The sequence below is a fragment of the Mesoplodon densirostris genome, chromosome 8 (assembly GCF_025265405.1).
Source record: "Mesoplodon densirostris isolate mMesDen1 chromosome 8, mMesDen1 primary haplotype, whole genome shotgun sequence".
In the NCBI taxonomy this organism is placed as follows: domain Eukaryota; kingdom Metazoa; phylum Chordata; class Mammalia; order Artiodactyla; family Ziphiidae; genus Mesoplodon; species Mesoplodon densirostris.
Window position 1 is genome coordinate 68,436,990 of NC_082668.1, and position 22,111 is coordinate 68,459,100.

Below are 22,111 nucleotides of genomic sequence, written 5' to 3' on the forward strand. Positions count from 1 at the left end.
ACACAGTGGGGGACGGGGAAGCTGGGACAAAGTGAGAGAGTAGCACTGACATATATACACTACCAAATGTAAAATGGATGTCTAGTGGGAAGCTGCTGCATAGCACAGGGAGATCAGCTCTGTGCTTTATGATGACCTAGAGGGGTGGATAAGGAGGGTGGGAGGGAGGTTCAAGAGGGAGGGTATATCAGTATATATGTATACATATAGCTGATTCACTTTATTGTACAACAGAAACTAACACAACATTGTAAAGCAATTACATTCCAATAAAGATATATAAAAAAAGAAAATATCAATTTCTATAATAGCAATTTAATAATAGCTCAGCTCCTTGGATACTTTCTCTGGTAACAGCCAAAATTTTCTAGGCAATGATACCGTCACTAACATGACCATTAATCTCAGTGATGAACTCATGGGTTCCCTTCCACATGAGAAGTGCTGATTTATTTGTATCCTTCACATCGCCATAGGGTGCTTTCAACAGAAAATAATATTGCAAGTCTACACAAAATGAAAAAGCTGACATAAACATGAAATAGTATATAGGCCATTGGAACAACCAAACTATCCTCACAGCTGAGTCTCTAGTCCCACACAGCCTGGTGGGGCTGTGTCAGCTATAACTTCACTTTCTGCATGAACTGGCTAATTTAACCAGCAACAGTTATCTTAATGAGAGATCACTATCACTAAAATTTATTTCGTGCTTAGGATGTGCCAGGTACTGCTCTGTATATTTTACATGTATTAATCCACTTCTTCCTCATAAAAATCATAAGTGGTAAGTACTGTTATTTTTCCCATTTTGCAAATGAGGAAACTGAGGCCAGAGTGCTTAAGGAACTTATGCAAGGTGATCCAACTAACTGTACTGGATGCTTGACAGAGTACAGGTCCCATTCTTCCTCGCTGCTTTTCCTACAGCTCCATATATTGTGACTGACTGCCCCCCACCCCCACCCCACAGTAGTCTCCCTGACCAGTTACAGTGTTATCAAGAAGAGAGCCAGACCAAAAAAAAAAAAAAAAATCGTACAGACAGAAAGTAGAATGGTAGTTCCCAGGGGCTGGAGTGGGGAAGGAATAAGGAGTTATTGTTTAATGGGTATGGAGTTTCAGTTTTAGAAGATGAAAAGAGCCTTGGAGATGGATGGTGGTGATGGTTGTGCAACATTATGAATGTATTCAATACCAATGAATTGAACACTTAAAAATGGTTAAGATGGTAAATTCTACATTTTGTACATTTTACCACAATAAAAAAAAATGGGGGGAAACTGACGAAGAAGAGAGCCATATGAATAGAGGAGATGCAGAGGTACCAGTAGGGAGTCTTTCTTGTACCAATCAGTTTAGCTATTTAAAAGAGCATCCATGGACTTGGCTTTGTACATGCCCAGATCTGTGGCTTTGGAAATACAAAGCCTAGTACCTCCTGGAATACTCTGTCAGGATTGCTCAAGAGGCACAACCACATGGAAATCACCTCAGCAAGACCATCCTATCCACCAGGAGTGTGCTTTTCTTGTCTACCCACACTGAGCATCAGGATCTTAACTGTACCACTTAGGAGAGATGCATCAGGCTAAAGATTTCATGGAAACTACAAACGATTAACTACAATGATAGATTCCTTCCTGTGGAATACGAACTATAGGCAGTGTTCTATACATTTAACCTAAGCAAAAATCATACAAAAGAAACCATAACGTGCATCTGACCCAGAACTACCTAACATAGTATACGACCAGTCCTACTCATCCTACAAATATTTTTCCTTTACGTCAACTCCACTCATTAACAAATTGGTCAAGAGGCATGTACCTACCTGCACACCAAGAAGCACCAAGACCCGGACTCCCTCATGGACCGCGTCATTCGTGTTGTGGAGAAGGACAAATGACATCCTCCTGCACTGGGCTCCTGTAGAGAAGCTGGAGATTCCACTCAAATCCTCTTCTCCAAGAAGGACGCCAGTGGGGATGACTCCTGCACTTCTGAGGAGGAATTGACCTTTGACCCCGGCTATGAACCCCACAGAGGGCAGTCATCAGCACAGGGCAGCCGCAGCCCGGCCACTCAGAGCCACAAGAGGTGCAGAGCCCAGCTCCCGCAGGGGCACCCTGGTCTTCTTAGTGAGTAAGTCTGGGGGAGCTCAAGGCCATCTTCTGTTCAAAGTCCAGCCTCAGCTGGGCCTGCCTGGTCCTGGTCACACAGGCCACAGGCTCCCCGCCTGCCCTGCATGTCCACCGTGGGGCACCAGCGCCCTGCTCTGTGTCTTCAGCCGTCACCCGCTGTTGGCCAGCTCCCCACAGAACAGCCACCTGTACCTCGTCTCCCCCTACGCCTCCCCGGCCCTCTCCAACTCCTTCCACCACCTCCAGCTCTTTGACGAGGACCGTTCCCACGTGGTGTCTCGCTTCCTCCAGGATTCCTACTGCACTACCTTCCGCAGCTTCTCCCGCGTGACTAACTTCTTCAGGGGAGACCTGCAGCCACACCTGGACGGGGCCTCCAGCGACCCTCTTCCGGCCTCTGAATACGCGCCCCACCTGGGCTGCAGGTCACTTCCGGTGTGGAGCTGGGGCCGCAGCCGCTGTGGAGCGGACGCCTCGGGTCACAGAGGAGGAGTGGGCCTACCGCGTATGCCCCGAGGGCCTCCTGCAGCAGGTCCCTGAGCTGAGACGCTGGCTCTTCTCAGGAGTGAGAAGCCGACTACGCCCTCGGGGAGGGCTGGGCAGGGCCGGCGGGCGGCGTTCGGGGCGGGGGTGGGGGGGTCCCCCCGGGTCTGAGCCCCAGCCTACCGCGCCAGGCTTGGCAGTCCCTCCTGCGGTACCTCAGCTGGGAGGGCTCTGCCAAGGAGCGCAAGGCCCACGTGCGCAAGAAAACCGACAAGGATTTCCACCTGAAGCTGCCGCGGAAATCCGTGAGGCCCGGGCAGGGGCGGAGGAACTCACTGCCGCATGGATACCGCAGCCTCATAGCCAGAGACGAGAGCGAGAGCCGCTCTCATAGAACCAACAAATTCTTAAAGGGTCGCGAGAACCCAGGGCTGGGCCTGCTGAACGACATCCTCCTCCCCGACTGCCTGTACCATGATAAGCTCGGCTACGACCAGGGCAGGAGTGACCTTCTCTTCCCGATCCGCTACGGCTCTCAGGACAAAGTGGATGCCTTCCGCCGTTTTTGTGGCGTCACGGAGCTCGTGCATTACTCTGAGGAGATAATGAAGCGGCAACTCCTCCTGCTCCTTAAGGTGCTGGATCCGCCGCTCGGAGACTTCCCGGACTCCCTGACTCCGGCTCTCTCTGCTTCTGCTTCCGGTGGCTGCTCCTCTGGGTCAAGAGGGAATGCCCCTTCCCGGAAGTCCTTCGGCCATGGGAGGCGCTGTGGACAGGGCGCCCTGGCCCCAGTGTGCACCTGCTGGTGGCCTGCACCGTCCTGGACGTGGAGCGGGACACCTCATGCCTTCCGGCTTTGGCTCCAGCGAGATCCTCAAGCACACGGACTAGCTGACCACGAAGTTGAGCTTGGAGGACGTGCCGACACTGGCTGAGGCGCTCTACCCGCCGCCGACAACCTGCCCGGTGAGTCCCTGACCCCTCACGATAGCCCCCAGGCCCCATCAAACCTCTGACTTTTCGCTCCCTGACCCCCAACCCTCGGTAAGCTGCCCCACCACGTGCAGGAGGTCCTAGGTCTGGGCCGTCCTCAGAGCGCCACAGGCTCTCGCTCCAGACTCCCCACTGCCGCTGTCCTACCCGTGCCCCACCAGCTCTGCCGCCCCCCCGCCTGGCGCACAGGCGGACCGAACGGCAGCCCAGAGATCCTGCCGGAGGAGGGGGAGGAAGGTGCGAACTCCTAACCCTCCTGGGCCTGCTGAGCCATCGTGTTGGCTTGGGCCTGGATGGGGAGGCGTGGTGGCTGCTAGTCCCCTCAGCAGGGTTGACGCCTGGCCACATGACCCTGATCCGGTCAGTAAGGTTTAAGAGGAGGCCAGGGGTGAGTGGTGGGGGTCGTGGAGACAGGGCTCCCTTACCTGCCTGAGTCTGGGGCTTTGGGAGGAGTAAGGATGGGGGTGTTAAGGTGCGACTGCCACTTAGTAGATGTGCAGGAACACATCCCGGACATAACTGAGACGGAAGGGCCTGCAGAGCTGCTCACTCTTGGGACCCTGCCCACCAGATTGTTCTGTGAGAAAGAAAAACTCATGTTTAACACCCCCCCCTCCGAAAAAGAAAATTGGTGAAGACTTAGCCAAGCAGGGCTGAGAGAAATGTCTCTGCTCTAAAGTTCCTGTCCAGGTCTCTCCTTACACTGTCCATCATACTCTGTGGGCTCCACACTATCCTTGTCATGCCTGTGTCATTTCCTCATATAAGTTCCCTTATTTCTAATTCCAGGCAATTTTTACTCTTTGCTTTTGCCTTACATAGGACATGGTTTAAGTATAGAGTTTATAGCAATGGTATTTCTAAGAATGTTTGCTTCCTCCAGTATGTTTTACAGTGTTTCAACTAAGGAAAGACTTCTTTTTCAATGTGCATGGTCCTATAGTGCAGTTCTTGCCCATATGTCTGTGCTTCAGGTGACTCCCAGTCTCGCCTCCTCGTGTGATCTCCATGAGACTATTGGAGAAATGTTTGTTTTGTGGGGTTTTTTTGTTTTGTTTTGTTTTGTTTTGTTTGGCCACATCAACCAGGGATAGAACCCATGCCCCCTGCAGCAGAAGCATGGAGTCTTTACTGGACTGCCAGGGAAGTACCATGTTCTGTGGCTCCTCTTGTTGAAAAAAGTATTTTTCAGAATGAGGTTTAAGCAGAGGATGACTTTCCCTCCCTTAGCTCTGTTTGGAGGAAAATATACTGTCTTCCCCCCACACCCTTATGCCTTATTTCTAAAACAATAAACATTCCTATTGGCTCTTATTAGACAGTTAACATATAATCTATCTCATCTCAGAAGAAAGAGTATTAATTTCCAAACTGTGCTTTAGGTGTCTGGAACAAGACACAATAAAGGGCAAGCTAAGAAATCATTCGTGATTCAACTGAATGATTCCCCCAAAAGGGAACTGGCTTCAGTCAGCGCTATCAGTAGCTTTTGCTCTATTCTCAGCCCCTAGGGCAATATTTAATGTGCTACATGGTAATACGCTTCTGTGTGCTATTATCTGAAGAACTAAAAACCTAAAAAAATTCCATGAAGTTGTTAGTTTTGACCAAGAAGGAAGGAAACTCAGATGCCAACGTTTGACCTAAAAATGTGCTAAACAAACTAACTAGAGAAACAAGAGACACTAACTTTATGTTTGTGGAAAGTACAAAGAGAAGCTCATCTCTCAGCTCCTATGTTTCTTTTTTTTAATCTAATTAATACTTTGCATTATAAATAGTTTTAAAATACCTTTGGTTATGCAGTGAAACAGTGAAGCCACTGGAAAATCATACAAACAATGCAATAGAAAAATCAAAACCAAAAAAAAACAACCAAAAAATCAAAACAATTTAAAAACCTAAATCAGTTAGGATTCATTTGGATGTAAGTAAAGGAAGTTGTTCAACTCAAAATGGGTAAAGTTAAAAATAAGGAGAGGGAGGGAAATTATTGGCTCACAAAATGCTCAAGCCCACAGAAAACTGAGCCAGGGGCTCCAGGGGGATTAGGCCTTAGTTTCTCTCCACCTGTTGGCTCTGCAAACCTCCTGGGTTGGCATCATTCTTAGGTAGACCCTGTCCTCATGGGGACCTTGTAGCTCAGGCTTACCTCAGCCTAGAGCTAGCAGTCACTGCACAGAGAAATTGTCTCTTCACTATAATTCTAAGAAGTGTCCCAGAATTGAGTGTAATTGTCCTGAACTAGGTTACATACCCACTTGAACCAACCACATACCAAAGGGACATAATGTATTCTATCTGGAGTGGAGGAAGGTGCTACACTTGAGCCCCATCCTCATGGACTGAAGGAGCTGAGGAGGGAGGGTCCCCAGAGTAAAATCAAGGTGCCATTACTAGAAAAAGGTAAAAGGATGCCAGATAAGCTAAAGGTTGCCCAATCCAGCACTCAAATTAATTAAGTCCCCAACATCAGCTTGTGAGATATTTGAAAGGAATTTTTTAAAAGGGAAATTAAGCACAGTGATGCAAATCACAATTCCAACTCTTGACTAATCAGCAAACACAGACATACATAAATATATTAGGACAGTGACCCTTCCATTTTAACAACAAGAAAATATGTGAGTCACTCAGATGGAAACTAAAATCTGAATCTATTCAGAAACAATTGTTAACTCAGTTCTAAAGCCACAAGCATCCAAGCACATACACTCTCATGTCAAAGAGGTCCTATTCCTCTTCACTTCAATTTGCATCTTGTTGTGACATTACACCATATGGTGTGGGCAAAGTGCTCTTGTATGCAAAGTGAGTTCAGAGTAAATGAGCTAAAAATGTCTTACATACATAATGGCTCTCGTTTCAACTTAGCTGTGACTACTAGATTGCTGCAAACACCAAAATAATAGTGCTGCTAATGAGGAGATTTGTTCATAACTTACTACACTGTCAACTCTAATGTTCGACTATAATGGTTATTATTTATTGATATGTTGTGTGTATACAAAGCAGTGGCTGAGGCCAAAAGCAGCATCTTAACAGAACCCAAGCCTATTAGATTGTGAATAATCTCCTAAAGATAACCGTTAAAAAAAAAAATCTGCCCAAAGTCTCTGTTATTTGAGACATCTTAATTGAAAAGACAGAGACCCAGATTTAAAGTCAGAACACCAGGATTAATCCTGTAAGAGACTGGAGTGACAACTCCCAGTGCTGGTGAGGGTGCAGACAAGCAGGCACTTCCAGTCATCGTCAGTGAGAAAGTGTTTAACCGAGTCTTTCGGAGAGGAATCTGACACGATACATTAAAATTTTAAAAGCGTATATCCTTTGATTCAGCAGTTTTACTTCTGGGAATCAACCCTGTAAAAATTAAAGTACCAGTACATGAGGACATACATACAAGGATGTTTACTGCAATTGTATTTGTGATAGCAAAAACTTGAAACAACCTACTCATCCACAAGAATGGAATGGTTGAGTAGACTGATGCATCCATTTGGTCACAGGTTATAATGCGACTACAGAAGAACAAGTCAGATTTACATTTTAGTTTGGAGAGATGAATATAATGTACTATTAGGTGAGAAAAGCAAGTTGCAGGAGAATGGGACAGATAAATAATGATAGATGAGGTAGATAGATAATGTACATCCATGTATATAAAGATATGTACACACATATAGTATGATCACAATTTTTGTATAAAAGAATAGAATAATAGGGTTTGGATTCAGGCTCTGAAATTTGACAGATCTTTGAACTTCACTTTCTTCATGTGCAAAATAAATGCAATCTTTTTGTGAAAATCAAATGAGATGACAATGAAAATGATTTTTGAACTGTAAATAGCAATCAAATGCCATATAATAATATTACCATAATATACTCTTATATGAGTCTGAAGTTCATGCTCCACAAAGTCCTCCAAAGGTAGTATCAACTTGCAGAATTGTATCTGGCTTTATCCACACCAATATCAGCCACTTCTTCTGGTCTCCAGTTGTGTGTAACTGGATTCACAAGAGAGAAAACAAATGGGAAACTATATTAATACCCCTGCAGATTATCCATGCAGTGCCAAGAAAACACGGCATATATTCCCAGAGGAGCCACACAGTCCATTCAGTACTTTCAGCCCTAACAAGATCACATTTTTCTAGATGGCTAGAGGACCACAGAAGGTAATAGCCTTGCAGAAATATGGTTGTGTATAAGAAGTGTTTTCACTTTTTAGAATTAATGTATTCTCTCCGCATATATGCTTTATAAATAGTTTTAAACATAACAGATACGATTTTATATCCTGCCTCTGGGGCCAGGTGATTCTACTTCTTTCTAGTTGTGTAATCTTGGAAAATTACTTAGCCTCTCTCTATCTCGGTTCCGTCATTTGCAAAATGGGGGTGATAATACTACTACCACTTCAGATTGTTGTGATGACTAAAGGAGTTAAAATTTTTTTACATCTTTATTGCAGTATAATTGCTTTACAATGGTGTGTTAGTTTCTGCTTTACAACAAAGTGAATCAGTTATACATATACATATGTTCCCATATCTCTTCCCTCTTGCGTCTCCCTCCCTCCCACCCTCCCTATCCCACTCCTCTAGGTGGTCACAAAGCACCGAGCTGATCTCCCTGTGCTATGCAGCTGCTTCCCACTAGCTATCTATTTTACATTTGGTACTGTATATATGTCCATGCCACTCTCTCGCTTTGTCACAGCTTACCCTTCCCCCTCCCCATATCCTCAAGTCCATTCTCTAGTAGGTCTGTGTCTTTATTCCTGTCTTACCCCTACGTTCTTCATGACTTTTTTTTTCTTAGATTCCATATATACATGTTAGCATGCGGTATTTATTTTTCTCTTTCTGACTTACTTCACTCTGTATGACAGACTCTAGGTCCATCCACCTCACTACAAATAACTCAATTTCGTTTCTTTTTATGGCTGAGTAATATTCCATTGTATATATGTGCCACATCTTTATCCATTCATCCAATGATGGACACTTAGGTTGTTTCCATCTCCTGGCTATTGTAAATAGAGCTGGGATGAACATTTTGGTACATGACTCTTTCTGAATTATGGTTTTCTCAGGGTATATGCCCAGTAGTGGGATTGCGGGGTCATATGGTAGTTCTATTTGTAGTTTTTTTTAAGGAACCTCCATACTGTTCTCCATAGTGGCTGTACCAATTCACATTCCCACCAGCAGTGCAAGAGTGTTCCCTTTTCTCCACACCCTCTCCAGCATTTATTGTTTCTAGATTTTTTGATGATGGCCATTCAGGCCAGTGTGAGATGATATCTCATTGTAGTTTTGATTTGCATTTCTCTAATGATTAATGATGTTGAGCATTCATTCATGTGTTTGTTGGCACTCTGTATATCTTCTTTGGAGAAATGTCTATTTAGGTCTTCTGCCCAGTTTTGGATTGGGTTGTTTGTTTTTTTGTTATTGAGCTGCATGAGCTGCTTATAAATTTTGGAGATTAAACCTTTGTCAGTTGCTTCATTTGCAAATATTTCTTCCATTATGAGGGTTGTCTTTTGGTCTTGTTTATGGTTTCCTTTCCTGTACAAAAGCTTTGAAGTTTCATTAGGTCCCATTTGTTTATCTTTGTTTTTATTTCCATTTCTCTAGGAGGTGGGTCAAAAAGGATTTTGCTGTGGTTTATGTCATAGAGTGTTCTGCCTATGTTTTCCTCTAAGAGTTTGATAGTTTCTGGCCTTACATTTAGGTCTTTAATCCATTTTGAGTTTATTTTTGTGTATGGTGTTAGGGAGTGATCTAATCTCATACTTTTACATGTACCTGTCCAGTTTTCCCAGCACCACTTATTGAAGAGGCTGTCCTTTCTCCACTGTACATTCCTGCCTCCTTTATCAAAGATAAGGTGACCATATGTGCATGGGTTTATCTCTGGGCTTTCTATCCTGTTCCATGGATCTATATTCCTGTTTTTGTGCCAGTACCATACTGTCTTGATTACTGTAGCTTTGTAGTAGTGTCTGAAGTCAGGGAGCCTGATTCCTCCACCTCCGTTTTTCATTCTCAAGATTGCTTTGGCTATTCGGGGTGTTTTGTGTTTCCATACAAATTGTGAAATTTTTTGTTCTAGTTCTGTGAAAAATGCCAGTGGTAGTTTGATAGGGATTGCATTGAATGTGTAGATTGCTTTGGGTAGTAGATTCATTTTCACAATATTGATTCTTCCAATCCAAGACATGGTATATCTGTCCATCTATTTGTATCATCTTTAATTTCTTTCATCAGTGTGTTATAATTTTCTGCATACAGGTCTTTTGTCTCCTTAGGTAGGTTTATTCCTAGATATTTTATTATTTTGGTTGCAGTGGTAAATGGGAGTGTTTTCTTGATTTCACTTTCAGATTTTTCATCATTAGTGTATAGGAATGCCAGAGATTACTGTGCATTAATTTTGGGTCGTTGTGTCTCCATTGTCATTTGTTTCTAGGTATTTTTTGATTTCCTCTTTGATTTCTTCAGTGATCACTTCGTTATTAAGTAGTGTATTGTTTAGCCTCCATGTGCTTATATTTTTTACAGATCTTTTCCTGTAATTGATATCTAGCCTCATAGTGTTGTGGTCGGAAAAGATACTTGATACAATTTCAATTTTCTTAAATTTACTAAGGCTTGATTTGTGACCTAAGATATGATCTATCCTGGAGAATTTTCCATGAGCACTTGAGAAAAATGTGTATTCTGTTGTTTTTGGATGGAATGTCCTATAAATATCAATTAAGTCCATCTTGTTTAATGTATCATTTAAAGCTTGTGTTTCCTTATTTATTTTCATTTTGGATGATCTGTCCATTGGTGAAAGTGGGGTGTTAAAGTCCCCTACTATGAGTGTGTTACTGTCAATTTCTCCTTTTATGGCTGTTAGTATTTGCCTTATATATTGAGGTGCTCCTATGTTGGGTGCATAAATATTTACAATTGTTGTATCTTCTTCTTGGATCGATCCCTTGATCATTATGTAGTGTCCTTCTTTGTCTCTTCTAATAGTCTGTATTTTAAAGTCTATTTTGTCTGATATGAGAATTGCTACTCCAGCTTTCTTTTGGTTTCCATTTGCATGGAATATCTTTTTCCACCCCCTCACTTTCAGTCTGTATGTGTCTCTAGGTCTGAAGTGGGTCTCTTGTAGACAGCATATATATGGGTCTTGTTTTTGTATCCATTCAGCCAGTCTGTGTCTTTTGGTGGGAGCATTTAATCCATTTACATTTAAGGTAATTATCAATATGTATGTTCCTATTCCCATTTTCTTAATTGTTTTGGGTTTGTTATTGTAGGTCTTTTCCTTCTCTTGTGTTTCTTGCCTAGAGAAGAGCCTTTAGCATTTGTTGTAAAGCTGGTTTGGTGGTGCTGAACTCTCTCAGCTTTTGCTTGTCTGTAAAGGTTTTAATTTCTCCATCAAATCTGAATGAGATCCTTGCTGGGTAGAATAATCTTGGTTGTAGGTTTTTCTCCTTCATCACTTTAAGTATGTCCTGCCAGTCCCTTGTGGCTTGCAGAGTTTCTGCTGAAAGATCAGCTGTTAACCTTATGGGGATTCCCTTGTGTGTTATTTGTTGTTTTTCCCTTTCTGCTTTTAATGTTCTCTTTGTATTTAATTTTTGACAGTTTGATTAATATGTGTCTTGGCATGTTTCTCCTTGGATTTATCCTGTATGGGACTCTCTGTGCTTCCTGGACTTGATTAACTATTTCCTTTCCCATATTAGGGAAGTTTTCAACTGTAATTTCTTCAAATATTTTCTCAGTCCGTTTCTTTTTCTCTTCTTCTTCTGGAACCCCTATAATTCGAATGTTGGTGCCTTCAGTGTTGTCCCAGAGGTCTCTGAGACTGTCCTCAGTTCTTTTCATTCTTTTTGCTTTATTCTGCTCTGCAGTAGTTATTTCCACTATTTTATCTTCCAGGTCACTTATCCATTCTTCTGCTTCAGTTATAGTGCTATTCATCCCTTCTAGAGTATTTTTAATTTCATTTATTGTGTTGTTCATCATTGCTTGTTTCATCTTTAGTTCTTCTAGGTTCTTGCTAAATGTTTCTTGCATTTTGTCTATTCTATTTCCAAGATTTTGGATCATCTTTACTATCATTATTCTGAATTCTTTTTCAGGTAGACTGCCTATTTCCTCTTCATTTGTTAGGTCTGGTGGGTTTTTATCTGGCTCTTTCTCCTGCTGTGTGTTTTTCTGTCTTCTCATTTTGCTTATCTTACTGTGTTTGGGGTCTCCTTTTTGCAGGCTGCAGGTTCGTAGTTCCCGTTGTTTTTGGTGTCTGTCCCCAGTGGCTAAGGTTGGTTCATTGGGTTGTGTAGGCTTCCTGGTGGAGGGGACTAGTGCCTGTGTTCTGGTGGATGAGGCTGGATCTTGTCTGTCTTGTGGGCGGGTCCACGTCCGGTGGTGTGTTTTGGGGTGTCTGTGGACTTATTATGATTTTTAGGCAGCCTCTCTGCTAATGGATGGGGTTGTGTTCCTGTCTTGCTAGTTGTTTGGCATATGGTGTCCAGCACTGTGGCTTGCTGGTCGTTGAGTGAAGCTGGGTGTTGGTGTTGAGATGGAGATCTCTGGGAGATTTTCGCTGTTTGATATTACATGGAGCTGGGAGGTCTCTTGTGGACCAGTGTCCTGAAGTTGGCTCTCCCACCTCAGAGGCACAGCACTGACTCCTGGCTGCAGCACCAAGAGCCTTTCATCCACACAGCTCAGAATAAAAGGGAGAAAAAGTAGAAAGAAAGAAAGAAAGAGGATAAAATAAAATAAAATAAAATAAAATAAAGTTATTAAAATAAAAAATAATTATTAATTTTAAAAACGTTTTTAAAAAGAAAAAAAAAACGGGCAGATAGAACCCTAGGACAAATGGTGAAAGCAAAGCTATACAGACAAAATCTCACACAGCAGCATACACATACACACTCAAAAAAATAGGAAAAGGGGAAAAAATAATAAATCTTGCTCTCAAAGTGCACCTCCTCAATTTGGGATGATTCGTTATCTATTCAGGTATTCCACAGATGCAGGGTACATCAAGTTGCTTGTGGAGATTTAATCCGCTGCACCTGAGGCTGCTAGGAGAGATTCCCTTTCTCTTCTTTGTTCGCACAGCTCCCGGGGCTCAGCTTTGGATTTGGCCCCGCCTCTGCATGTAGGTCGGCGGAGGGCGTCTGTTTTTCTCTCAGACAGGATGGGGTTAAAGGAGCCGCTGATTCGGGGGCTCTGGCTCACTCAGGCTCGGGTGAGGGAGGGGCACGATGCTGAGGCGCGCCGTGCGTTGTCCCGGGGAAGTTGTCCCTGGATCCCGGGACCATGGCAGTGGCGGGCTGCACAGGCTCCCCGGAAGGGAAGTGTGGATAGTGACCTGTGCTCGCACACAGGCTTCTTGGTGGTGGCAGCAGCAGCCTTAGCGTCTCATGCCTGTTTCTGGGGTCCGCGCTGGTAGCCGCGGCTCGCGCCCGTCTCTGGAGCTCCTTTAAGCAGCGCTCTTAATCCCCTCTCCTCTGGCACCAGGAAACAAAGAGGGAAGAAAAAGTGTCTTACCTCTTCGGCAGGTCCAGACTTTTTCCCGGACTCCCTCCCGGCTAGCCGTGGTGCACTAACCCCTTCAGGCTGTGTTTACGCCGCCAGTCCTCTCCCTGCGCTCTGACCGAAGCCTGAGCCTCAACTCCCAGGCCCCGCCCACCCCGGTGGGTGAATAGACAAGCCTCTCGGGCTGGTGAGTGCTGGTCGGCACCGATCCTCTGTGCGGGAATCTCTCCGCTTTGCCCTCCGCACCCCTGTTGCTGTGCTCTCCTCCGCGGCTCCGAAGCTCTCCCCCCTCCGCCACCTGCAGTCTCCGCCTGCGAAGGGGCTTCTAGTGTGTGGAAACCTTTCCTCCTTCACATCTCCGTCCCACTGGTACAGGTCCCGTCCCTATTCTTTTGTCTCGTTTATTTTTTCTTTTGCCCTATCCAGGTACGTGGGGGAGTTTCTTGCCTTTTGGGAGGTCTGAGGTCTTCTGCCAGAGTTCAGTGGGTGTTCTGTAGGAGCTGTTCCACGTGTAGATGTATTTCTGATGTATCTGTGGGGAGGAAGGTGATCTCCGCGTCTTATTCTTCTGCCATCTTACGAGTTAAAACTTTTAAAGGACTTAAAATGAGATATTACCTAATAGGTGCAAAATAAACGTTAGTTATTATTATCCTAAATGTTCCATTAATCATAAGTTTCTATGCTTTTTACATATTCATTATATAGTCTTCATTACCATCATTTTATTGATGTGTAATAGAACATAAATAGCATGCTCTACAAAATGGGTGTATTGTCATTTATTTGTACATTATTCTGTTTGCTTCTTGTTTTTCAAAATGTTTTCTATTGTACATTAACTTTTTCCATATTCTGGATTAGTCCCATAAGATAGACCCCTAGCCTGAAAGAGTTTAGAGGAAGAAAGAATGTAGAAATCCTTGGGTATTTTGATATATATTGAAAGTAGGACTTTAGGTTATGAATATATCTTTACTGAGTCCTTTCTGAACTCCCTTCAGAACTTGACATGATTTTCTTCATCCAGCCATTCAACACCTGCTGATGTTTTTATCAAGGTTCATTTAAGAAAGGTCATTATAGGAAATGACCCTATTAAAATTCATATATGTATAAAAGTATTTGAGTTTCAGATCTTTAAAACATAGTTCCCTAAGTATAATCACATCATGTTAGAATCTGGCTGCCAGTAAGGAAAATTTGAACTCAAAAAAAAAAAAAAAAAGGAAAGCCTACTTAATGACATTTTTAGCACATAAAATTCCCCCTCTGAATCATGCACTCACAAACCATGCACCCCTAAACATTTAGCTCCTTCTGACTCATTCTGAAACACTCTGACAACTTCTCCATTGAAATTCAAAATGTCCCAATACTGTAACATCCTCTTTTCCTCTAATTAATTAGTTCCCTTTCCCACTGGCAAAATGCAAGAGTGATAATCTCTGTATTTACAGGCTGTGGAATGAAGCACACACCTGGAATCTTCCACTGCCCACTACTCTAAGCATTCCCATCTTCCAGGCATGCCTGTCTCAATCCTAATACTGGATTTTTATTGTCCTCCTTCCCTGCCACCCCACCAGCACTGCCAATAGGTGACATCTTATCCTTCAAAATCCCAGATGTTCTTAAACCCCATTTCCATCTGTGGATGCTATAGTTTCTGTGCCCTCTCTGCACAGTTTGCGTAAGGAGACACACTGTCCTCACTAATTTATGTGGATTGATCCAGGCTTCCAAGACACAGTTAGCTCTCCCATGACAATCTGCTTACTTTCCTCTTCTACCAATACACTCTGAGTGTTCCATCTTGTATAGGGGGTCACTCTACATGGAGAGCTCCCATCATGCCAGAGAAAAATTGAATCCATAGTGTTTGCTCTCAATAGCCCCTTTCCCTTATTGCTAATTATTACAGTACCCAAAAAATAAACATGAAACTCATTCCTCAGGTATTTTTCTATTCTGTTGCTACAACTCACACTGGGCTGCTGGTCTGGCAAGCTTTCAAGTTCCTTTGCCACCAATTATTGAATTAACTTATTTTCCAGCAAGCACGCTCTTTGTTCTGTGTAGCACATAAGTGGCACTCAGGGATGGCAAGTTTATACTAAGAAAACAAGACAAGTACTAATTTAAGTCACCATGAGAAGCACTTAAAACCCCCACCTTCCTAGTAGACCCTTACTGACCATTATCAACCTCCCAAGTGGGACCAAGTGAATGACTTTAGAGACCTGAAAATTCACCTAAGCAGCCTTTCATGAACCCAGACTAAATTTGAAATTAAAGTCATTCTTTGAAACCCCACTGGAAATTCTAGCAATGTGGCTGGGGAGATGCTACTGGTTGGCAAAATGGCAAGTCATTTATCCTCTCCACCCTTGTTTCCTCACACATGAAATGAGGAACACTGATTTGCTTCACAGGAAGCCTACATGCATTTAATTAATTAACAATACACATCAAAAATAAAAGCTGAAGAACACCTTTGCTCAGCCCCTAGACTTGGTAAATCTGCCAATAGCATTCATTGTTTAGTTGATCTAACCTATGTCTTTCCTTAAGTTGTGACTCTGGTCTGGCCCATAAGTACGTTTTTGTCTACATTTATAGAAATTTATAGGCACACATGTGAGTTTTAGTTTCCTATTTTAATGTTTTCTTTTCACTGCTGCAATTGTTGAGGTCTTATGTTTTCTTCATCAAATGCTCACTGAGCTCCCCATTTACTACAGAAAACACTAGGCAGACATGCCAAAAAATTGCATGTCCTTCTAGCGTGTATCTAGCCAAATGAGCCCACATCAAACTCAGTTTTCCTTTCCTTACTCCAAAGTACCTTCTGTGACTAGACAAAAGGTGATGGAAACTTCATCCTAGAACATCAAACCCTGCCAGGCACATTTCCATCTGTCCTGTTGAAGATTGCCAAAAACATTTTTTTAGGGTTTTTTTTTTTTTTTCCCTTAGTCAATCAAAAATTCTCTCAGGCAGAAGTTATTTTAGGACTAGGAAATGTGGTAGTTCCTACCCTGACTGACTTCTTGGACTTTGGAGGACATACCTGACCAAAATAGGGGGCAGAAAAACAACTGATGTACGGAAGTGGTACCTTCAGAATCTGTTTACTTCCTTCTTTTAGCTACAATAAAACACCCAAAGACATTCAGCCTAAGTGATGAAGAATCATGTCTGTAAGGAGAGAGAGGAAATCAGATGTCTTAGATCCTAAAGAGATAGGAAGCTTTACAGCTAGAGCCTGGAGCCAAGAAGGTTAGAAGAGAAATGGTATTAATGCCAAGGAGGGAAGGTCAAGACCAAGGACTTGGGGTTGAATGATCAATGGCTGGTTGTCCAAGACAAAGAGTAGACTGCCCATTTTGACACTGGGACAAGGAAAAGTCTTACTGATAAACAGGGGCAGAGATAGGAAACATTCATGTTAAATGTGTTTATTCTCTTCTGTAGAGAAGACCAAATTGTTAAAGGGGAAAGGTTTCTTAATACCTCTCCCTGAACCGACGCTGTAACAGTTTGCTAATTTGTGCCAAATTAACAGTCATCTCTTATCAGTCAACTTTAATTGATTCTCAGGACCAGCAAGTATCCCCAAGACCAGTTCCCACCCTGGTTTAGGCTTTATCGCTTAAGAGGGGGAAGGGTAAGCTGGGATGAAGTGAGAGAATGACATGGACATATATACACTACCAAATGTAAAACAGATAGCTAGTGGGAAGCAGCTGCATAGCACAGGGAGATCAGCTTGGTGCTTTATGACCACCTAGAGGGATGAGATAGAGAGAATGGGAGGGAGACGCAAGAAGGAGGAAATGCGGGGATATATGTATATGTATAGTTGATTCACTTTGTTATACAGCAGAAACTAACACAACATTCTAAAGCAGTTATACTCCAATAAAGATGTTAAAGAAAAAAAAAAGACTGTTCTATGAGTCTTTTTTCATGTTTTCCTAAATAGTTCAGGATTATGCCTGAACATGCTAGTTCCTAGATGCACAGAGATGTTAGTGATTCTTTATTAAGAAAGCATAGTTTTGATCACCATGCTACACACTATAAGAATTTTTTTCAATGAGGTTCTTCCTTCCACTAATAAAATTTGATTTTTAATTGAAAAGTCTGTACTCCCACAACTATAATAGCACTGAACAAATGCATTAACAAAGTGATTTATAGTCAAATGTAAGTCAAGATAGTACTGAAAAAGCAGAATCCAGAGTTCTTGAATGAGCACCCTCCAACCACAAGACCAGGAAATGAGGTCAGACCTAACTGGGGAAAGTAACCACCCCAGCTGCCTTCCTTTTTTACTTCCCACTCACTCTTTAACCCTCTGGCATCTGTCTTCCCTCCACCACATGCTGGCTATATGGAAGTTGGTGGTTCCCAAATTTAGTGTGCATCAGAATTACCTGGAGAGCTTGTTAAAACACAGATTGCTGGGCTCCAACCCCAGTGTATCTGATTCAGTAGATCTGGAATGGGGCCCAAGAATTTGCATTTCCAACAAATTCCCAGGTTCTGCTGCTGCTGCTGACCTGGGAACCTCATTTTGAGAGCCACTGATCTATGGAAACTGCAGTGTAACTTTGACCCAATCTATTTTCTGAAAATGAGAATACCTACTACCTCTAGTACTAAGCAGATATAGTACTAGTGATCTTCAGTATGGACCTAATTGTCTCTCTGTTGTATTTGATCACAAGGAACACTTCCTTCTTGAAACTCTGGTCTCTGTCCCACTGTTCTTTTCTGTCTCCTTTATCATTCCTCTTTCTCCTTTATTCCCTGCTCTTCTCTCTCCGTACTTTCTCTCTACATATCCATCTAGTCTCACTGGCTCAAAAATCACTTATAAAAAAATCTAACTTATCCTGTTCTGGTCATAACTTCTCTAAGATTAAATATATATATATATCATATTTTACCATCTCCCGTACCTAACTCTTCTTCCCAGATACCAACAGTCTTAAATGCTTCCTCTTACAGCCTTTAATGTCATCTGCCATATTGCCTCCCTTCCTCTACAATCCCAATGCTGCCACTCTTGTTGGCCTCTGTCCCACAGGCCTCCCACCTGGCCTCTCTACTTCCATAGCCTCCCTACTCCCGTCCTCCTAAATGCTCCCTCTTGTGAAGCTATTTTCATCAAGCCCCTTCCTCTCAAATCCACTCTGGCTCTCCATGGCCTAAATAATAAACTCCCAAAGCTAACTCAAATATTAGGGTCTTTGAAATCTGCCCTCACTTTTGAGCAGAAGCTGGATGGGTGTCTGTCAAAGGCAGTAGTAGAACAGATTCCTGTACTGAGTGATCTTCCCTTACCACTCTCCAATTAGGTATTTACAATCTTTAGTACTACTATTACTCTAATAAAGCCATGGCTACAATCAATCCATCCTACTAACTTTTCATACCAAAATACCATCTTAAGTATTACAAATGTGCCTTTGCTAGTGATGTTACCTCTCCTTTCTGCCCGCACAAATTCATTGAGGTCAAAGTTAATGCCTTCTTTTCTACTGGTGCTTGTAACTCCATACATTCTAAAGCACTTTGTACTTAAAGTCTTCCCCTTCTTTCTCCTCTTCTTTTCCTTCTCCTCCTTCTCCTCCCTCCTCCTCCCTCCCTCCTTCCCTCTCTCCCTCTTTCCTTCTCTCCCCTGAGTCATCCCCATCACTATACAACATGCTTTAGAACCTCGTATCCTTAAAAAAAGTAACTCCATTGACCCACTTGCACCATCATCTACCTTACTGTCAATCAGACCGTTTCTTTGCTTGTTTTTACAGCTTCTCTATACACAGCTTCTCTTTTTTTCACTTCACATTCATTCCTTCTTCAACCCTTTGCAATCTAGCTTCCAACTCCACTGAATTTGCTCTTTTCAGTTTAACTAAGAACCACCTCTGTGCCAAAGTCAATGAAATTGTCTGTCTTCTCCTCTTATCCACCTCTCAGTAGAAATTAACATGTCTAACCATTCCTCCCTACTTAACTCTCTTTCTTCTCTTGGCTTCCAGCACTTCTGCTTTTTTCTTACCTCACTGGTCACTCATTCTCAATCTTCTATCATGACTCTTCTTCTATTCAGCCTCTAAGTTTTGGAGTGCCCAGGGGCTCAGTCCTGGGCCCTCCTTCTCTTACTATCTACTCATTCCCTAGATGACCTCATCTACTCACTGGCATACTATCTACCTGCTGGTGACTCCTTATTTTTCCTCCAGGCATAACACCTACTTTAAAGCCCAGACTCTGTCTTGGTATCTTAACTATGATGTCTAATATGCACATTAAACTTATCTGAATAGAACTCTTAGCTCGCCTCTCCAATCTCCTTCCTGTTTCTACTCCAGTCTTCCCTCTCTCAACAAATGACACTATTCATTTAACTCAAACCAAAAATTAAGACATCATCTTTAATATCCACCCACATTCAATCAGTCAGCAGATCCTGTGAGTTGTACCAGTAAAATATATCTCGAATGTGCCCAATCCTCTCCATCTCCAGTGCTGCCACCCTAGACCAAGTCATCAAACTCTCTTTCCTGGAATGTTGTAATAGTCCCCTAAGTGGCCTTCCTGCATGCATGCTTGGCCTTCTCCCATAGCAAGCAGAGTGATCTTTTTGAAACATAAATAATACCACATCACTCTCCTACTTAAAATATTGCAGTGACCTCCCATTTTATAAAATTCAGACTTCTTACTGCAGCTTATAACATTGGGCTCTTGACTTTCCTATCTCATTGGTACCACATTTACACAAGCATCTTATTCAGACCACACTGATCTTCTTTTGCTCCTCACATAAGCCAACCTCTTTCCTAATCCCAGGATTTTTGCTGTTGCCTCCTTTAGGAATACTCCCTGCTAGGTTTTCACATGGTAACTTCTGCCTTATCCTTCAGATTTTAGTTACTAATATCATCTTCTCTGAGAGGTCTTTTTTGACTACCCTGTCAAAAATATTCATTATTAAAAAGGTACTTTCTATCTCACTAAGAGTAAGAGGAATTATAATTCAAAATCTCACTAGTTATGTTTTTATTTACGTGTTTGTTATCTGTCTCTAGCTTCATCTCTTAACCTCCCTGAAATGAGAATATAAGCTCTAAAAGAAGAAACTTGTATGTATTCTTCTATGATTTATTCCTAGCCCCTAAGAATACTGCTTAGAATCCTCAATAAATATTCATCAAAAAAATTTTAATGAATAGAAGGCCCACACATGAGTCAGGATGGGCTATAGAAACACAAGTCCAAAATCTCAGTGGGCTAAAACCATAACAATGTATACCTTGTAAGGACTACAGGGCACTGCTCATTGTGGTCCATCAGGGACCATGACTGACAGATGCTTCCTCTCAATGCATGTGTCCATGAGGAGCAGCACACCTGTGGGACAGGGTGTGTTTAATTGCATGCAGCTCTTAACACTTCTAACAAGAAGTGGCACATATCAATTTTGCTTGCTTTGGCCAAAACAAGTTATATAGCCAAGCCTAAATTTCTTTTTTTTTTTTATTGAAGTACAGTTGATTTACAATGTTACATTAATTTCTGCTGTATAGAAAAGTGATTCAGTTATACATATATATATATATATATATACTCTTTTTTTATATTATTTTCCATTGTGGTTTATCATAGGATATTGAATATAGTTCCCTGTGCTATACAGTAGGACCTTATTGTTTATCCATTCTATATATAATAGTTTACATCTACTAAACCCAACCTCCCACTCCATCCCTCCCCTAACCCCCTTCCCCTTGGCAACCACAAGTCTGTTCTCTATGTCTGTGAGTCTGTTGCTGTTTTGTAGATAAGTTCATTTGTGTCATATTTTAGATCCCACATATAAGTGATATCATATGATATTTGTCTTTCTCCTTCTGACTTACTTCACGTAGTATGATAATCTCTAGTTGCATCCATGTTGCTGCAAATGGCATTATTTCATTCTTTTCATGGCTGAGTAATATTCCATTGTATATATATACCACATCATCTTTATCCATTCATCTGTCAATGGATATTTAGGTTGTTTCCATGTCTTTAGCCAAGCCTAACTTCAAAAAGTGTGGGAAAGTATACTCATTCATGTGTCCAGAAGTTGGAAAGATGGAAATATTTGCTTATCAGCACTTGTGATTCCATACCTATCTTCTACTAGAACATTTCTTACACTCAGAAGAAAGATGATAAAAATACTTGGTCATTGCACTTTTGACTTTCATATCTACCCTCTACTTAAAGCTTTCTTCCACCAACAGAGCCTAACATAAACTCTCTGAATCTGTGTAGCATGTATTTCTGTAATTCTCAATTGGTATAACTGTTCAATCATCTGTCTCCCCATCTACACTGTAAATAAGGAGGGCAAGGATCCATATCTCTTTTCCTCTGAACCTAGTATTCTAAGAACCTGGCTCAATGCCTTTCACATAGTAGATTCTATGAACAACTATTTGTTGGAGGAATGTCTTGTAGCCTTTCATGTGTATGTGTTTTTATCTGCACAATTAGACTAAATATTCCTCTGCATATAGTACATAAATTCAAGAATTTATATTTCATGTATCTTCCAGCTGACTCATCATGGAGATATTCTCATATTAGCAGGAACACAGTAAATACTTGTTGAACTAAGCTAATTGATAGTATTGAGGCCTCATCAAAATACCCCTATTAAAAAGGTACTCTCAAATCCCCAGCACCATCATCTTTTGAACACAAACTCACAGAAGACACACATTGCCATCCCTGGCTTCCAGCAAAAGTTCCATGGCCAGTTTTCTTTGGTAGGAAAAAACCAACAGATGATTGCTTGGGTCTTCTTGGTTCTGTTGGTGATCAATCTTTCTGGAAGTGAAACTC

General features: G+C 42.1%; 1 pseudogene; it reads left to right on the plus strand.

Moving 5' to 3' along the window:
• Positions 1-3,871, plus strand: part of LOC132494746 (TBC1 domain family member 17-like) — a 90,267-nt pseudogene extending 86,396 nt beyond the window's left edge.
• The last annotated feature ends 18,240 nt before the right edge of the window (positions 3,872-22,111 follow it).